The sequence below is a fragment of the Lichenostomus cassidix genome, chromosome 7 (genome assembly GCF_008360975.1).
Source record: "Lichenostomus cassidix isolate B80296 chromosome 7, HeHo_3.0, whole genome shotgun sequence".
Classification (NCBI taxonomy): domain Eukaryota; kingdom Metazoa; phylum Chordata; class Aves; order Passeriformes; family Meliphagidae; genus Lichenostomus; species Lichenostomus cassidix.
In genome coordinates, this window is record NC_139488.1 from 13296040 (window position 1) to 13312359 (window position 16320).

The following is a 16320-nucleotide window of genomic DNA, read 5'->3' on the forward strand; positions in this document are numbered from 1 at the left end:
TTCTTAGACATCCTTTATCACAATCTCCAAGCAACTTCAAGCTAGCTGCATTTTCATATCAATAAACAAAGTGTCCATCTTGCTGTCTCTTCCACACAGATAGCCCTTACGTAATTAGCAGCCCCTCTGAAGTCAACTAAGCCATTTGAATGCATGAAAATGTTTGTAGTGAAATTTCAAGGGTCAGTCCCAGCTTTCATTTTGTTTGAGTATGTTTCATGGACACACACATTCAGCCATTTCCCAGCCCTTATCTATAAAGCATCCACCACTCTAGTTACATGGGAAGGAATAAAGAAAAGAGCAAACTACAACATGAGGGCGCTTCAAAGGCAGGGAACAGTGCTATCTGCAGAGAAACACATACACACAGCTTGCTGCCCATAAGGAGCAGTCTGAAAAGACTAAAGTAGCACAGAGTGAAAAACTAACACAGAGAAGGCCAGCTGTGTCTTGAGGCATGGTTTTGGTTGTCATGTCTACTGTAGTATGGAACATACACCTTATTTTCGTTAGGATGAAGTGAAGCTGAGCTGCCAGACAATGCCTTTAGATCGAGTGCACTCTCCACACACAATATGTAATAAATGTATGAAACAGTTCTACTTGAATGGTGCAGCCATTCACAGTGTACAGTGCAAGTACCCTGTGATTTCATGGCCTGCTCTGATGCAGCTCTAATGTCTGAGCCTGTGTCATCAGGGATACTAGAAGGGATGGTGGCCATTGCCCAGCTCTTCCAAACAGTATATAAGGATGACTGAGGACAAGAAGTATGTCAGCGCTCTAAGCTGCCCATTGGATCATTGAAATTTGAGATCTTTAAAGAGGAGTGAAAATATAAACTGTGTTAATTGAGTAGTATACCACAAAAACACTGTGTGAGCTGTGTTATAAGTAATCAATACTTAATGTCGCAGTGAGCTCTTCATGGTTTCAGAAATACCATCTTAAAGGTACAAAGCACTCAAAGGATTAAAAATAATCTTTACATCTCTTGCTAAGATAAACGGGGGATGTTTGCACTGGGTTGATCCTGTTGTGTTAGTCTCAGACTGTAACACACAAGACAGTGTTCTCTTGTCTTATACTTCAAAAACCATCTTCTCCTACACCAAAATAGGAATAATTCTCATTTAAAATTAACAACTCTATCACCATTTTAAGGTTAAAAAAAAAAAAGGAGTCATGCCACAAATTCCTTTTTCTTTAAATAATAACTTCCTGTATTTGTCTCTGAAGTTCTCACACGTAGTTGATCTGCTGGGGAATAAACTGTACTCAGCACTGGAAAGCCAGTCATCAGGCACATATGAACTGATCACATTAACGCATAATTAGCACATAATTTTCTGAAGATCCCATAAGGCTTCAATCATGTCATTACCAACAGCAGCACATCGTATCATCCAAAATGAGCAGGTCAAGTCCTGACCTTTTTCTAGCATATGTGTTTTGATAATAATACATATTATTTTAGGCTAGAAATAGATTTGTGGTGTAATTTATGACCCAGCTTTTTTCTTTTTTTTTTCCTTAAGATTGAATGTTCTCTTTGATGATCTTGGTAGTGATGTCTGCTATCTTGCTGCTGTGGCCGACAATAACATAACAAAGCCAACTAGATCACCAGTTCAGTCTTACAACTGAGTAAGAGTCTGGCATTTTACCAGCTCAAACAGTGCTGCACTGGCTGCAGGGCACAGGAAAAAAATGCAAATATTTCAGCTGTGTAGACGGCTATACAAATAGCAAAGCAGACAAGGCAGCCCCATCTGGGAAGACAAAAGATGTGTGATGACCTCCTTCCTTCAAGTTAAACAAGTAAATTCTTATCCTGGGTTATTGGCACAAGTTCCTCTCCTCTGTGAATGTGTACAGAGGGCAGTGCACTATATCTGCACCTTGGCAGCATGACAAGAGCCCAGAGAGGATGTTCTGCGGTTGGGTCTCACTGTGCCCTGTCTGTGTGCCTGCTGTGTGTGTGGTCAAGGTGCCAAGGGCTGACTGAGGACACAGGGCAGAAAATACCAGTTCCAGCTGTCACATTTTCTTCCATTCTGCCTCTGCTCTTCCACCAGCATCTTTGGTGTCACCATTCCATGTTTGCTCTGCCTCCCTACTGTGCCTTGCTTTTCTTGCACTCTCATTTTTTCTTGAGGGAGCACTAAAGTTTGTCAGGACAAGAGGAAGCTGCCTACTGTCTGCTGCATGTCCAGTATTTTGGACATTCTCCCTTTTTGGCAAGGTGGACTTGGACGTTGGGGTGTGATAGAGGTTTCTTTGCCCATTTCTGTCTATCAAATCTGGCACAATGAGCAGTCTGAGCTGAGATATTTTTGGCTGACAGTGTCCCAACGTGCAATGAATGGCGCAATTTACTTGGCTTTGCTTCTTCCCACAGAAATTAACAAAATCCATACAATGCTTCTTGCCTGTCAGGAAACTATACTCTGCATTAATCTCTCATTCAGGAGACAGGCTATGTGACAGAGAAGATTAATCCTAACCACAGATAACACTTCCTGTCTTTAAATAGTTTCGGTAGATAAATAACTTCTATAATGAAACTCTATCCTGCAGCTGGGTTTTGGTTTAAGCCAGGAACTTTTGAGTTTTAATTCTGGCTTTCAGACAAAATCTCTTTGTGGATAAAAGTAAGTAGAAGCGTGGTTTTGGTTTTTGGGGTATTTTTCTTGACAGAGAAGGTACACTCTCAGCTTTTTTCACTTTCATCAAAAGTTCAAGCTCTTCAGCACCTACAAATGCATCCCTGCTTCACGTGCCACTTCTTTTCCTGTAACCTAGTCATAGAGTTTTCCCAGTAGATGTATTGAAAGGATAAATTACCCAATGTCAGAAAGATTTCTGAAGATGCAGGTCATGGCTTGAGGCAGATTCAGTCATGCAGAGTGCTCCAATGTTGCTCTAGGGAGCCTGCATTGACATCATGGTCCCCCCCAGTACTCAGTCTTTACCTGTAAAATGTACCCAGCAGACCTCATTCTTGAATCTGGGTCACACCGACATTCACTACTGCTCATGGGTAAGATCTGGTCCGAAATCCACTAAAATCAGAAAGGGTTTTTTCTACGTTAAGTAGGTTGGAGTCAGGCCTTTGCAGGATGCATGAACCCCAGCCTTCCCCACTCTGAATAGCATAGTGATGACCTAACAGACAGCTACTTTCTGAAAGCCTCTTTTACACAACTAGGGAAGTCTTAGCTTCTAGAATATTAAGGATCTTACCATAGGCACCGTCCAAACAATATCTAAAAAATAGGATTCGGACTCCTGCAATCTCTTGGCAGTACTTGCTATTTAAATCTTTTTTCAAACCATGAAGAAATAGATCATGCATTGTAGTGATTTTCCTCGATTTTCTTCCACCAGACAAGTCAGGGAGAGGGGGCTGTGACCACCAGGTCTTGGGGTTGGGGCAGAAATAAATGGAAACTGAAAATGTTGTGTGTAGTAATCTCATGCTTGCAAGGACATTTCATAATAAGGATTGGTGATGAGATAAATTCTTTGAAAGAACTTGTATTTGTTTAAGGGACCTTTTCTAATCTAGCACGCAAAATTCATGGGCTACATGCTGGAAGTTTGTACTAAAGATAGCTGTGCAGATGCAGGAGTATCGCTGAGACTCCAGAAACACTGTGATTGCAATTTTAACTTTAAACTAGCGCCAAATGACAATCTCCACATCCCTGTGGCTGTGCTCCTGCTGCTGCTGGGCGCTGAACCAGCTAAACAGCACTGCAGAGACTTGCCTATGACTGCTGGTACCTACAGTACCTTATTAAACACAGGCCAAAGTATCAAGCAAAGATTGGTCTCTGCATCCATGTAACTGGCAGCCATGAGCAGAGCTGCTCATGATGCTCTGATTAGTGTTTGAAGTAATAACCCAATATTCTTCTTTAATGGTGAGAGAATGGACTCTATGATGGTGACTGCAAAGTAGTACTGTGGCTACTAGCACTGTCCTCTAATGTGCCATGCGACAAAGATGAAGCCAAGTTCCACCCTGTGGTATAATGATTTTTCCTGGTGCACATGCAGGCACAAAGATCTTAATGACTGAAGGGAAGTGGTCCTTGACCCTTTTTCAGAGCTAAGTGGAAAATACAAACCAGTGTCTCTCCCTCTGTACCCTCAAGAGGAGCCAATCACTGTAGTAAAGGTTAACCAAAAAAGCAGATCACCTGTTTTGTCTCCCAGGCCAAGCACTGAGAAGCAAATAAGTTTTCTATTTCATTAATTAGAAGCAGAGAAACTCTTTTATCCGTGTTTGCTTTTTGCTAGACATGGCAAAGGACTTGGGCAGTGTGATTGAATGATTATGCCAGTTCAGTACTGCCTGTGAGCAGCTGTTCGAGGTGATTTCCCCCAAGCCCTCAGCCTTCTCCCGCTTGGAAGCCCAGACAGCACAGCTTCAGAGCGCTGAGGCTCCAGGCACCCAGCTCTTTGTGGAGGGCAATGGTACCTCTGCCTAGGATGGAAGCTGCACAGCTAATTTTTCTGCTTTTTTTGATTTTTTTCTTTAGACCAAATTGACCCAATAGCATTTTGATAACAGTTGCATTCAAGTCAAATGAAAATGCTGACTGTTAAGGCTAATATCCATGAAGAACATTGTTGTAGGAAGGGTTTCCAAGAAGGGTTCTCAAACCAAGTTTCTCTCTTAGTGGTCTAGGCTACAGCTAAGGTATCTCAGTATAAGGGTAATAATTTAGGAGGCAGTGAGGGGGTCAGCATATGAATCATTTATCTTAGTTAACTGCAAACTCTGGCACTAAATCAGACATCCCACTTAAGAATAGGTTTTACATACTCTGACTTTTTAACTCTAGTAGGTGAAATTTAAGCTCCAAATATCATATTTAAACTCCTAAATATAAGTGGCCTGGTTTTCCAGGATATTAAGCATATGCAATGCCTATTGATTTCAATGAGAAATGTAGATGCCTGTTGACCATTTTGGAAAACCAGGCCATTGCATTTAGTTATTGATACGAAGATTCCTAACTTATGCAGCCAGGCTTGAGACCTACTCTAGCTTCATGCGGTTCTGCTTCAGTTTTAGCAGAAGCTCACTTCCATGAAGTGAACCCTTAAGTACTCTTGGCGCACTCCCTTGCAGCACTATCTTCCATGCTATGGTAAGTATTCACTGAAGGCTGATTTTGCAGAAGCAAATTTAAAAAACACATAAATTTAAAATACTACTTTTTTTAAAATGCAGAAGAAATATTTTCATAAACATTTTAAAGAATATTCCTTACAGAGAGAGTGACCTCATTTTTATACAACAATTCATACTAAGACAGAGGGGAATTTGTGCTGCGGAACTGTTCTCTTTAGTACAGATGACATATTTCAGTGAGAAAAGCAAAGTTAACCACATAGTCAAGTTGAATACAAACACTGGGTTCCAGCCATATTTGGACTGTATCACAAACTCAATGACACTAGAAAATTAAAAATGAGCACTGCTTCTGTTCTGTAATCTAGATTTATTGTGCTAATCCCACATGACGTTTGATCAGAAAAGAACAGGAATGGATGTAGCAGGAAACTATGTGCCAGGTCTGTGCTAGATTGAATGTACCAACTGTTCAAACACAGTCCTACTTCAGGGACAACTAATACAAAGGAAAATAAATATGCTTTAACTTGTATAGCTTACACTAACTCAGCATTAGCCACAGTGACCAAAATACTTTCCTCCCAAGACGTTCACTTCCATGTTAGAGCTATAAATGCTGCCAAAATTTCCCTTCTCTGACTGATACTCATATAATAGCACAGGCTTTCAGTGGACTTAGCCTTAATCTTAGACTTTCAGAGAAATTAGCAGCATGTGTTGCCTGTATACATCTCCTTGCTATCTGTGGATTCTTTAGGTTCAAAGGAGGCAGCAAACACATCAACACTCAGGGAGCCATTTTGATCTTGAAATCTTAACGTGGGAAGCACTTATAGAAGGTTATACTTATAGTCTAAACCTTCACACTGGAGCGAATTATGTATATTAGATGTCCAAAGATGTGTAAGCAGAAACAGAAAATTGATTAGACATACCTTAGAGCAAGGGTAAAATGGGGATTGAGCAAATGGGGTTAGGGATGTCTTGGAGACCAAAGGATATGGCAGAAGGAGAATTGTCTTTATTTAAAGGAGAGCATTTGTTTCCAAGGTATAAGTCTGAGCTTCAATACAGAGTTCTGCACACAACTTTCTGACCAGCGGTAATTCAGGCTCTGGGTACATTCTCATCTGGAAGAGAAGTTACGCTTCTTCCCTCAATATGCCCCAGGGTTCTTGTGAGTCCACTGTCGCATACTGAGAGGTGGACCTGCACAGGAGCAGTCAGATGAGCAGGGAATAGGTAACAGCAATGCTGTTATCAGCTGCTTAACACAAGGCACTGCCAGGTTACTCAGTGAAAGGGAAATCTAGAACAACAGTGATGTGGGCTTGGCATGCTGAGAATCTGGTTGCAATTTGACACTTGTATTTAGTGGCAGGATTTCTATTTAGCTAGCTTAAATTGTTTACAGTGGTGTAAGAATAGCTCAGAACCGATCATACGCCCTTTTTTTTTGACTTTTCAGACACAGCCATAATGTTTTAAACACAGGTGTTGGGCTCGGTCTCATGTCTTTGACAGTGTACACAATGAACCCATGACATTGTCATAGCTGGATCCTAAGTAAACCTGTGCAATAAACATGGCCAAGCAAACAAAAGACAAGGAACATATGGGGTGCTGCTGAGGCTGGTTTCTGGTTGGTTGTAAAACAAAACCCAAAGCGAGCACCACTCATAAACTATTTAAAGGAGACGCAGCTGCAGTCTGCATCTTCACTTCCCCAGCCTGGCCCAGCTGCACAGACCCTACTCACCACCATTTCTTGGCTGTGGTAGAGGAGAGTTTCTCAGGAAACAGTCACTCCATTAAGAGCCTTGCCACATCCAGTGCATTAAGAGACTTCCACATCCTCTGGCAGCTGCAAAGGGCCTGGCACCCCCCTTCAAGGCACTGCTCCGCAGTCCTAGCAGAGGAGCAAGCAGTGCAGGATGCCTGCCTGCTGCAGCAGACATGCAGCCCAGCTTACAGAGCTGTGACCTGCACTGTCACCACAACACAACCTGCCTTGGGGATGGGCCTGCAGCTGAGCCCAGATCCCATTTCTGGTGAGACTGGAGCACAGCCCGTCACCTTGAATGTTCTCCAATGCACTTGTAAATCAGCAGGGGTTAGTCCCTAAAAGACCAGGCTTCTTTTGCACCATTTATTGCATTGTAACAGGTGTCAGGCTCCTGTGCAAAAATTTTGTCCTGGTGGAAGAAGATGGATGGAGCTGTTTGTCTGGAACGGCTGAAGCAGGCCTGTGGGAGCTGTCACTCTGGCCAGGTAGCTCAGTAGCTGAGGGTCTCCGGGCTGGCCACTTTAACCAAACCAGCTGTCCACTGTGTGCAAGGGCACCAGGTGTACTGCTTGCACACTGACTGTTAGGGCAGCAGCTGATGCAGCCTGGATCCCTGGGATTTGCTGCCTGCCGCCTCAGTCAGTATTGACACTACAGGCAGCAGTAGGGGTGTGGTTACCCAGGTCCTGCCTCTGCTCTCAGTGCTCATTTATGCCAGATATTCACACATATGTGACAGGGGACATATGTTTTACTAAAGAGCTGACAGGAGTTTTGACACAATAAAAAAAATGGAAGAATATCCTGTGGAGGAAATGGGAAAGGAAGGCCAAGAATAGCAAAAATAAAAACAGGCAGTTGTACACATAGATTTTGTGCACTGTAAGCATTGGCAGATTGCTACTTTGAGACATTTGTATTCCTGCTGGTTGCTTTGGTGGTGTTATCAGCTTTAAAGATGTCAAAATGGAGTGCATATGGAAGAGGTTTGTAAAGGACCATGCAGTGTCTTCATAGATTTGTCCAGGGAGTTTATTAGAGGACACAAAGGAGAAGATAGCTAGTAGTTGTAGGAGAACAACTAATCACTAGAAGAGGAAGAGATGGTTAGATTTTGATGAGTTTTACAAGGATTTGAAGCTTATGTGAAGAGGGCATACTGGGCTGGGAAAATTGGTTAACATTAACGGACCTCTGGGAGGATCTGGAGGAAGTAGCAGGATGGCAGAATCACCTAGGATACAAATATATGCACAGCTCGAGAAAGAGAAGTGTCAATAAGGTGCCTCCAAGGTGACCAGAAGACCTCACTGAGGTTGCTAAACGTGAACTGGGCTACACTAGCTAAATACAAAAGCACAGTGTTGCTGTGGGACCATGGGCTCTGTCCTTTGATCCTATTTTCACACTGCGTTATCCAGTTTGTTATTAGTTGGCATATACAATAGATGTTGCAAGGGTTTTTATATCTTTTTTAAGCCTAATTGTGAGGTAAATAATCATGAAAATCATGGGCTTTTAAATCTAATTTCACAAATAATTTTTAACAATAAATGTATAGATTTTTTGACTGAAAATCTGTCACTTTAGTGTAGGCTCGTCAGCCTTCCAGTTGCATTTATAAACAGGTGTTTAATAAGAAGGCAGCGTCCAGTTATGACTGTAGTTTGACTTACAGAAAACCTACATGAAATAATATAAGTCAAAAGAATCCACTGGGTCTTCCCTTTCTCTACATGTACACATTGATGCAGGACAAGTGAAAAATGGGTTTCAAGATTTGAGTAGAAGAAAGCATACCTTTAACTTAGTATAATTTTGCAGGATTTCTCTCAAAACCTGTGAAACTTTATGCCTGTCAGTTCCTTCCTCAGAAATCTTGTCCACACAGACTCAGAAGTAATCCCCTAATGAGCAGTATAAGTGTGGTGGAGTAAGATGGAGGGGGATTTTATTTTCAGCTTTCTTAACACCATATGTTCACTTAATCCCACTCTTCATTTAGTTAAAGGTAATCCCTGAGTACTTGAGAACAAATTACATTCAAACATACATTATGTGTATGGGAGCATCTGTATATAACACTGCACACGTGTCTCAGGCTAAGAGAAATCACTGATAGCTAAGGCAATTGAATTTTCCTATACAGATGCTCCCAAGTCGTCTACCTCAAAAGTCCACATTACAATTCAAGAAGGAAATTTTCTCTGGAAGAATTACTAATGAGGATTGCTTGGATTTTTGCTCATCAAATCTTGAGTAAAAATCTTGAAAGTTCTTCGGAAGTGCCATTTTATTTTTTCTACCTCATCACTAAAATTATTCAAAAATCATGACAGCTCTCTCTGATAAGTCCAGAAACATCACACAGACTACATTAAACATAACGAAATGTTTATTTTCCACATTTCAATTCAGAATGGGAGTTTTAAAAGAAATTGTAGAAGTTTCAAAGTACAGTGATAAAAATGCTAAAATTTACTGTTCAAAAATCTACTGTCCAGTTATCTACAGCTGTTCAAAAAAAGAATCTGAAACTTCCCACAGCTATTTTTAGTCACTCACTGAAAGAACAACTGCACCTTTTTAAACTACTTCTTTTAAAAATGTTAACAGTCCAGCTAATGTCACTTAAATGGTCAAGACAGAAATTCCAGTAAATCCTAATATGTGATTTACAAGATATATGTCAAATATTTCACATCTACATAAAAATTACGGGAAAAAAAATAGTTCTGCTCTGTAAACATTTGGTACAGTTAAATAGCAGGGAACTTCTGGAGAAAGCTGTACTTTCTACCTGGTCTGTGCAACTTAATTAGTACCAGCTGCCTCCTGAAATGAAAAGTTAATTTGAGCAGGTCACTTTCCAGGATGAGATCTGGGGACAAGATGTAGCTGAAGATACTTGAGAAAGAACAGTTGATAGTAACTGGAAAAACAAACCAGTGCCAGCACTGAGCATAAAAGAGATGTGCCAATCTATCTCTGCAGCTCCAGAAACTGTGCCACATGGCTGCAGTACATCTACACAAAGCTCCCCCTGCAATTATGGCCAGTGCATGAATGGGTTTGACTGAATTTTCCTCTCTTTCAAAAAAGGAAACTAAATGTAGTCTTTTGGATTTTCACGGTGATCTTTTTTGAAGATCCAGAATTCATTTCTCTCTCAGGCAGCAATGTAACTGATAACTCTATTATATTGCACATTGATAAAATCATTTACACTTTAAGAATTATTAAGTCAGATCTAGCAGATAATCATTCTGTAATGAGCATTAACTGCAATCTGTAATGAGCATTAACTGCATATAAAGTATTTGGTCTGGAAGGACATTTCAACATTTTCAACATTAAATTAAAATGCCTTTTTTCTACCTCAGTAAGCAAAAGATATCCCTTCTGAAGTGAGATGAAAGAGCATTTTCAGTGTAAAATGAAAAGTTATAGAGGAAGTAAAAATAGGTTAAAAGTAATGTAAAAGGTAAATAACTACTTGTTGCTTCTTTTAAAATTCTAGTGTTGTTTGAATAAATGTGTGGAAAATAATCACTATTTGTATTTTAAGTGAATTATGTGCCAAAGCCGCAACATTTTTATGAATGAGTAATCTCATAGTTTTCAGAGACATCACTCAAAGAAATCAAAGATAAACACTGTATTTATTTATAGTTGTTTGCAAAATTTTTGCCATAGCTTTGGCCTCTTTTTTAGACCACACTTACCCTGTTGTGACCTCGCCAAAAACTGCCCATAACAGAGTCAGTGTCCCCTACTTTAGCATTCGTTTACATCATCCCCCTTCTTGTTGTTGGCACCCCATTCTAGTTCATGTCACCTTTTTTTACCCATGTTAGTCGCCATTTTCCAAATCATCTTCACCACTGAATTTTTTTCTCTTGGTTTTAAAGGTACAGTCAGACAGAAAAGTATTGGTTTTCCTGTCTCCAAGAGCATGATGAAAAACCTTGCTTTACAAATCTGCTGTGATTGGGACACTCACTGACATTATTTTCCCTTGTAATCATATTAAATCAGTTGAAGGAAGGGCAGCAAGAGAGTATTAATAGATTTTTGGGGAGTGTGATAGATCTTAAGCCTGTAAGTGTGCTGCAGAAAATCACTCGTTTATTTGCCTTTCAGAAAGAACCTCTGGAAATAGAAGCATTTTACATTATTTTGTTCCTAAGGATATAAAAATACATACATTCTAATTGCACTTTGGAGAAGAAAAATTAATAAAGACAACTGCGCCATTCCCCATTAGTGGAAATGCCTGCAGTTAACCTGCCTCAAGCACTTTCAATATCACTGAATCCCTTGGGTGGGATTTTCCAAAGTGCCAGCATTAGCTCAGCCCTGCTCCCATTAAAATCAATTACTGACTTCAGCCTGGGAGAAGAGTCCAGAGAGTCCCTGTGGTGCCCTGTATGTTGGAAGATCCTAATCTGTTAGTGTGCTGCTCCTTTCCTATTTTTATGTGCATGGTTGCACAGGTGCTCAGATACATTCACCAGGGCCACAGCATGCCTCAGAGGGCCTAAAAAGGAACCAGAAAGTTAACTGTGCAGAATAAAGAGTAGTGGAGGGTTGTACAGATCATGGAGGCAAGGTGAACTTCACATAAAATGAAATTTCATCAAGCGTGTAGTGAAGTCAGCTAATTGCAGCCTCTATACCCCAATTCATAGAGCAAAACCCTCCAGAACATGTTTTCAATACGATTTCACACAGTATATTTTCTGTCTATGGAATCCAATTGTCATGGGCAGTCATCAAGGCAAAGAGTTTAGTAGAATTAAAAAAGGGATTTAAGAAGCTTTGTGAGCAAAGACAACATTTGCAGCTGTATGCACTAGATTACAACAATGCAGGGGACAAACAAGCTTCCTGCTTCAGCAGCATAAGCTGATTGCTTTGAGGGTCAAGAAGAAATGGTTTTTTTGGCATGTGTTAGCCACGCTGATTTATTGAGATGTGTGATAGGGTGGTTTGAGTCTTCTTTAAAAGGGGTAATGATGATAATGAATGCTATAGATAGATTATTTGCCAGTCTGCAGTTCTGACATTTCCATAAAAAGAGTATCAATAGTAAGTTTGTAATGAAGTCCCCTCCCAAGCAAGGGACTGATTTGGCATTGATGAGAGCAGAACTCAGACCCTGGCTAGGAACAAGGTTTCCTTTCTGACTTTAGGGAAGTAGCTTGTTCACTCATCACCTGAGAAATGGAAAGAAAAGGAATGCTTCTCTAGTTCTTAGAGGTGGAGGGAAGGTGCGTATAGAAAAGAGTGGTTATATTTTCATCCACAGACATTCTGTGCTTTGGATTCAGAGCTGTCATCCCACTGCAATTCAGGAGTACTTTAGCTGGAATTAGTCAAGATTTTTCTCATTTACAGTGATTAAATGAGTTCAGAAAATGGTGTTTACATTCCAGTGTTTGTGGTGCTCCTCTGAACTTGTTCCCACATGCAAATAGCATCAGCCTTCCCTAAGAACAGCAGCCCTGAGAAAGCTTAGTGGTCTTAACCTAGAGTATGAGGAGTTTCTGCAATGGATTGTGTATCAACCTGGCTGGCTTGAAACCCCAGAAGCTTCTGTCCAAGTCTGCATTTTCTATTACAGGCTACTGTTGTCAGCTACCAGTTGCTGCAAGGTCAGAACCCTTCAAGACATCCTTGTTTATGAACAGTAGATAAGATCTGAGAAAAGACGTTTTTAACGTAAGTCTGGATGAGCTGAATTATTGATGTTAATGGCTATGGGTGCTATACCTGTTGCTAAGAAATACTGCAATACTTTGTCGTAATTCCTATTTGGAAATGCCATTATAGCTAGCTGAGCAGCAATAGGTACAGTATAGGCTGAGCAAGCTATTGATAAACAGGAAAGGCTTTTAAATGATTTTGTACCTTGAACCCTGTAGTTGGCAAAAAAAAAAAAAAATCATAAAGAAGCAGGTGAAAAGAGTCAGACTGTTCTTCTTGCTAGAGCTGACAGGCATCATAGGTGCTCGAGGTTCCATGACGGAATAGTTGTGTGTATACAGAGACGTACCTATATATGCACACATACAGTTTTGATTGACAGAGTCTGGATCAGACCCAGCTGGTTTTCACCAAAATGTGAAATTTTTACTGCACAAGTCATTGAGCTTTCTTAGGTCCAACAAAGCAATTAATATGAGAGTTGATTTTTGTTAATTTTGAACTCTCACATTTCCACCCTTTGCTTGGTGTATCCTGTATGGAAATTCCCCTAGCTGTCTAATGATCCAGAAGCCTATGTAATCTTTGTTTATTTATGTTTTCTTATTCAGAATTACTTAAATACAGAAAATAAAACTTTTGAAGGATTCAAAATTAAGCTCAGCTGCTGGCAGTGCTTAGCTATATCTAAAACTGAGATTTGATAGACAGCATTTGGGGAGAAGAAAGGGTCATTAGCCATGGAAATATTGCCCTCATTAAAAAAATGATCTGATTTATCATTTCTTATTTCAATGCAGATATATATTTAAGCTGACCTTTTAACCTACTCAAAAGGTTTCACTATTTTTATTAATTCATTAACTGTTAATCTTATTGGCAGATGTATGACTAAATTTCCTGTACTGCTTTGAAAAGCTTACCCAACGTCTGCTTGCAGGTATGTACTATTTCCTTGGCCTGGGGGATGATTTTACATTAGTAACTTATGTATGTAATTGGATAGTGGTTCTGTAGGATCTGGTCCTCTAGCTTAAGGTGGTCTAGCTCTGATCTCTACCCAACATTAAATTAACTGTGTTGTCTATTGTCTGCTCAGGCTCAGGGGCAAATTAGCAAGTTTGATATAAATGAATAAAAACATTTCCACACACCAAAAGCAGAGTTTGCAGTAGTCAGCTACAACCTTTGTTTCCTTACTATAGAATTTCATATTGAAGGTATGAAGTTTTGTACCCTTCATGGCCATGCAGTTCCTGAGCTGCAGTGGCGCAGAACATGACATGGTATGGTTTCTGTGCTGGGTCAGCTGCCATGGAGCTGCCAGAAGGAACCTGGCCATGGCACACCCGAGTTGCTTCTTGCATTGCCCATGCACTCCCTGAGCTTCCTACATCCATCTCAAGTCTGCTGCTGGGGGAGGTGTTGTCATTCTAATCCCTTCGGGGTCACGGAAGATCAGCAGGAAAGTGTGGTGGGATTAATACAACCTGGAGACAAAGTCCAAACCTGCCGATAACATCAGATTCATAGTCTCTTTCAGCTCTGCCTCGCTGCTGATATACAGCAAGTGCAGAACAGCACTGAAAACTGTATTACTTATCACTTTCACTAAATAATATGAGCCCAGACACTTTTTAATTGTGGAATTTCCACAAACTGTGAAGCAGTGTATCAGTAGCAGTCTAGTATTTGGAATGGTCAGATTAAAAATGTTTACTAGAAGACTACTGTAATCTCTTGGTGATGAATGCATGTATTTTTATTCCATATTGATAATTTATATATTTTTGTATCCATAGCTTTGATCTCAGCTTGTCTGGGATGTTGTTAATTGGCAACATTTTATTATGTTGTCCAGAATTTGGAAGTGATTACATGTTAAGGTGAATTTATACAGCAAAGTTCTTCTGCTAAATATGTTAGAATTATATGGGTGAACTTTGTCTTTCGAATTACTTAATTGTATGTACACATGAAAATAATTTTCTCCAGGTACTAGCTTTTATTTTAAACCTGTTGCTGTTGACCTAGCTTGTAACCTCACTGGCAAATTAGTAGTTACAGCAGCAGAACTCGCGTCATTTTGCATAATTGTTCACAGTTATGGAAAATACTGTGTTTCAACTGACTGAAGTTTTCTGTCTGTCAAATACTGGCAGATAAAACCTGATGTAAAACATGCCTGTGCTGTGTCACAATAGACAGCGGTTCTAGCACAGGGGAGAAGCACGTTCCTGGAGGAAGGCAGCGTGGATGCCACTTCTCCTGCGCTGTAGCTTGAAGCCCCCAGGCAATCAACTGTAGTTAAGCGAATCTCCTCTCCTACAGCACTGTCTGCAGTAGCAAGCAATGCGTTTTATCCCATTTTGTAAATTACTTAAAAATATGGGATCTCCTCCCTGAAGCTGTGGTAGGATGAGAAACGGAGGCAAACTCCCGGCCGGGGCACCGCGTAGCCGACGTGGCGCGGTCCGGGGCTGGCCGAGGGTCAGCGGGACACGCGACCGAGGATTTCGGTAAGATTTGGTAATTTGCTGCCAACAGAAACCTTCGGTGATCGCTACGAGGAACGTCCCCCGGCGCCTTTACCTGCAGACGGAACCGCAGCTCCGAGCTGCCTGGGGCGCGGGCGGCGCCCGCCGTGAGCGCGCTGGTCACCGCCCGGCGCGGGCGGACCCGCTCCGCGGGCTACGGCACCGCGGGGACCGATCGGCTCCGCGCGCCCAACCGCCCCCCGCGCGCCCAACCGTCCCTCGCGCCCAACGGCCGCCCGCGTGCCCAACGGCCGCCCTGGCGCTGCGGGGCCGTCGCCGCCCCCCGTGGCTGGCGCCGCTCCCGGCAGGGCGGGGCGAGGCGCGGCCCGCGCGCCGGAAGTGAGCGGCGGGGGGGAGCCCGGAGCGGCGGCGGCGCTGGGGCGGCAGCGGCGTGTGGGGAGCGGCGTCTCCGCTGCGGGGCAGGGACGCGCCTCGGCCGCCGGGCGGAGGCGGTTCCGCGCTCGGCGGAAACAAGGAACGGGAAAGGAAGGGAGCGGCGAAAGGAGCCGGTATCGGCGGCCACCATTAGCGGCGGCGGGAGCGGCGGGAGCAGCGGTAGCCGCCGAGGGGGTCTGCGGGCGGAGCGGAGCCGGGTGCCGCCGCCGGCAGCGAGCGGGAGCGAACCCGGCGCCTCGCTCCTCTGTTCTGTGGGGCGTCGCCGCTGCCCGCCGGGGCTCCCCGGAGCCGGGGCGAGGTGAGTGGCGGAGCCGCCTTCGTGTCGCGCTTTTCTGGGGGGCGGCGGAGGCAGAGCCGACGGATGGCGTTTCCTGCCTGAGCCCCCGAGCCCCCGCCGGGGCTGGGCCGGGAGCAGCGGAGCGAAGGGGTGCGGGAGGGGCGCGCATTTACCGGCCCGCGATCCTGCCCTGCGACCCTCCACGCCCCAGACACCATCGGGTGGTTTTTTCCAGAGAGGCTCTGCTGTGCCGGTGACTGGTGGCGGCTCCTTGTAGGTGTGTGCCCCCCTGGTTTTCCCCGAGTGAGGCATGCCTCGGAAAAGGCTGGGGAGTCAGCCGGGGATGCGCGAGGGATGTAGTGTGTGGTATGCAGACAATGTCAGCTTGGGTGAGTCTCCACCCTGTGCAGCCGCAGGCGCTCGGGTCCCCAGCGCGGGCATCGCCCAGGCGCGCTCTGCC

At 43.0% G+C, this 16320-nt stretch overlaps 1 protein-coding gene and 1 long non-coding RNA gene across 4 annotated transcripts in view; one reads left to right on the plus strand and one right to left on the minus strand.

Annotated features, from left to right (window-relative positions):
* Positions 1-11047: 11047 nt before the first annotated feature.
* Positions 11048-15407, minus strand: LOC146434576 (uncharacterized). The gene is made up of 2 exons (XR_014853448.1): positions 14716-15407; positions 11048-14140 (listed from the first exon to the last, which is right to left on the minus strand). It is a non-coding gene; the product is annotated as an uncharacterized LOC146434576 (long non-coding RNA).
* Positions 15408-15750: 343 nt separating this feature from the next.
* The window catches only part of RAPH1 (Ras association (RalGDS/AF-6) and pleckstrin homology domains 1), an 84400-nt gene continuing 83830 nt past the window's right edge, over positions 15751-16320 (plus strand). For all 3 annotated transcript variants that reach the window (XR_014853446.1, XM_085066265.1, XM_085066267.1), the window contains exon 1: positions 15751-15881. The gene's annotated coding sequence lies outside the window, so the exon portion shown is untranslated. The remainder of the gene's footprint in view (positions 15882-16320) is intronic.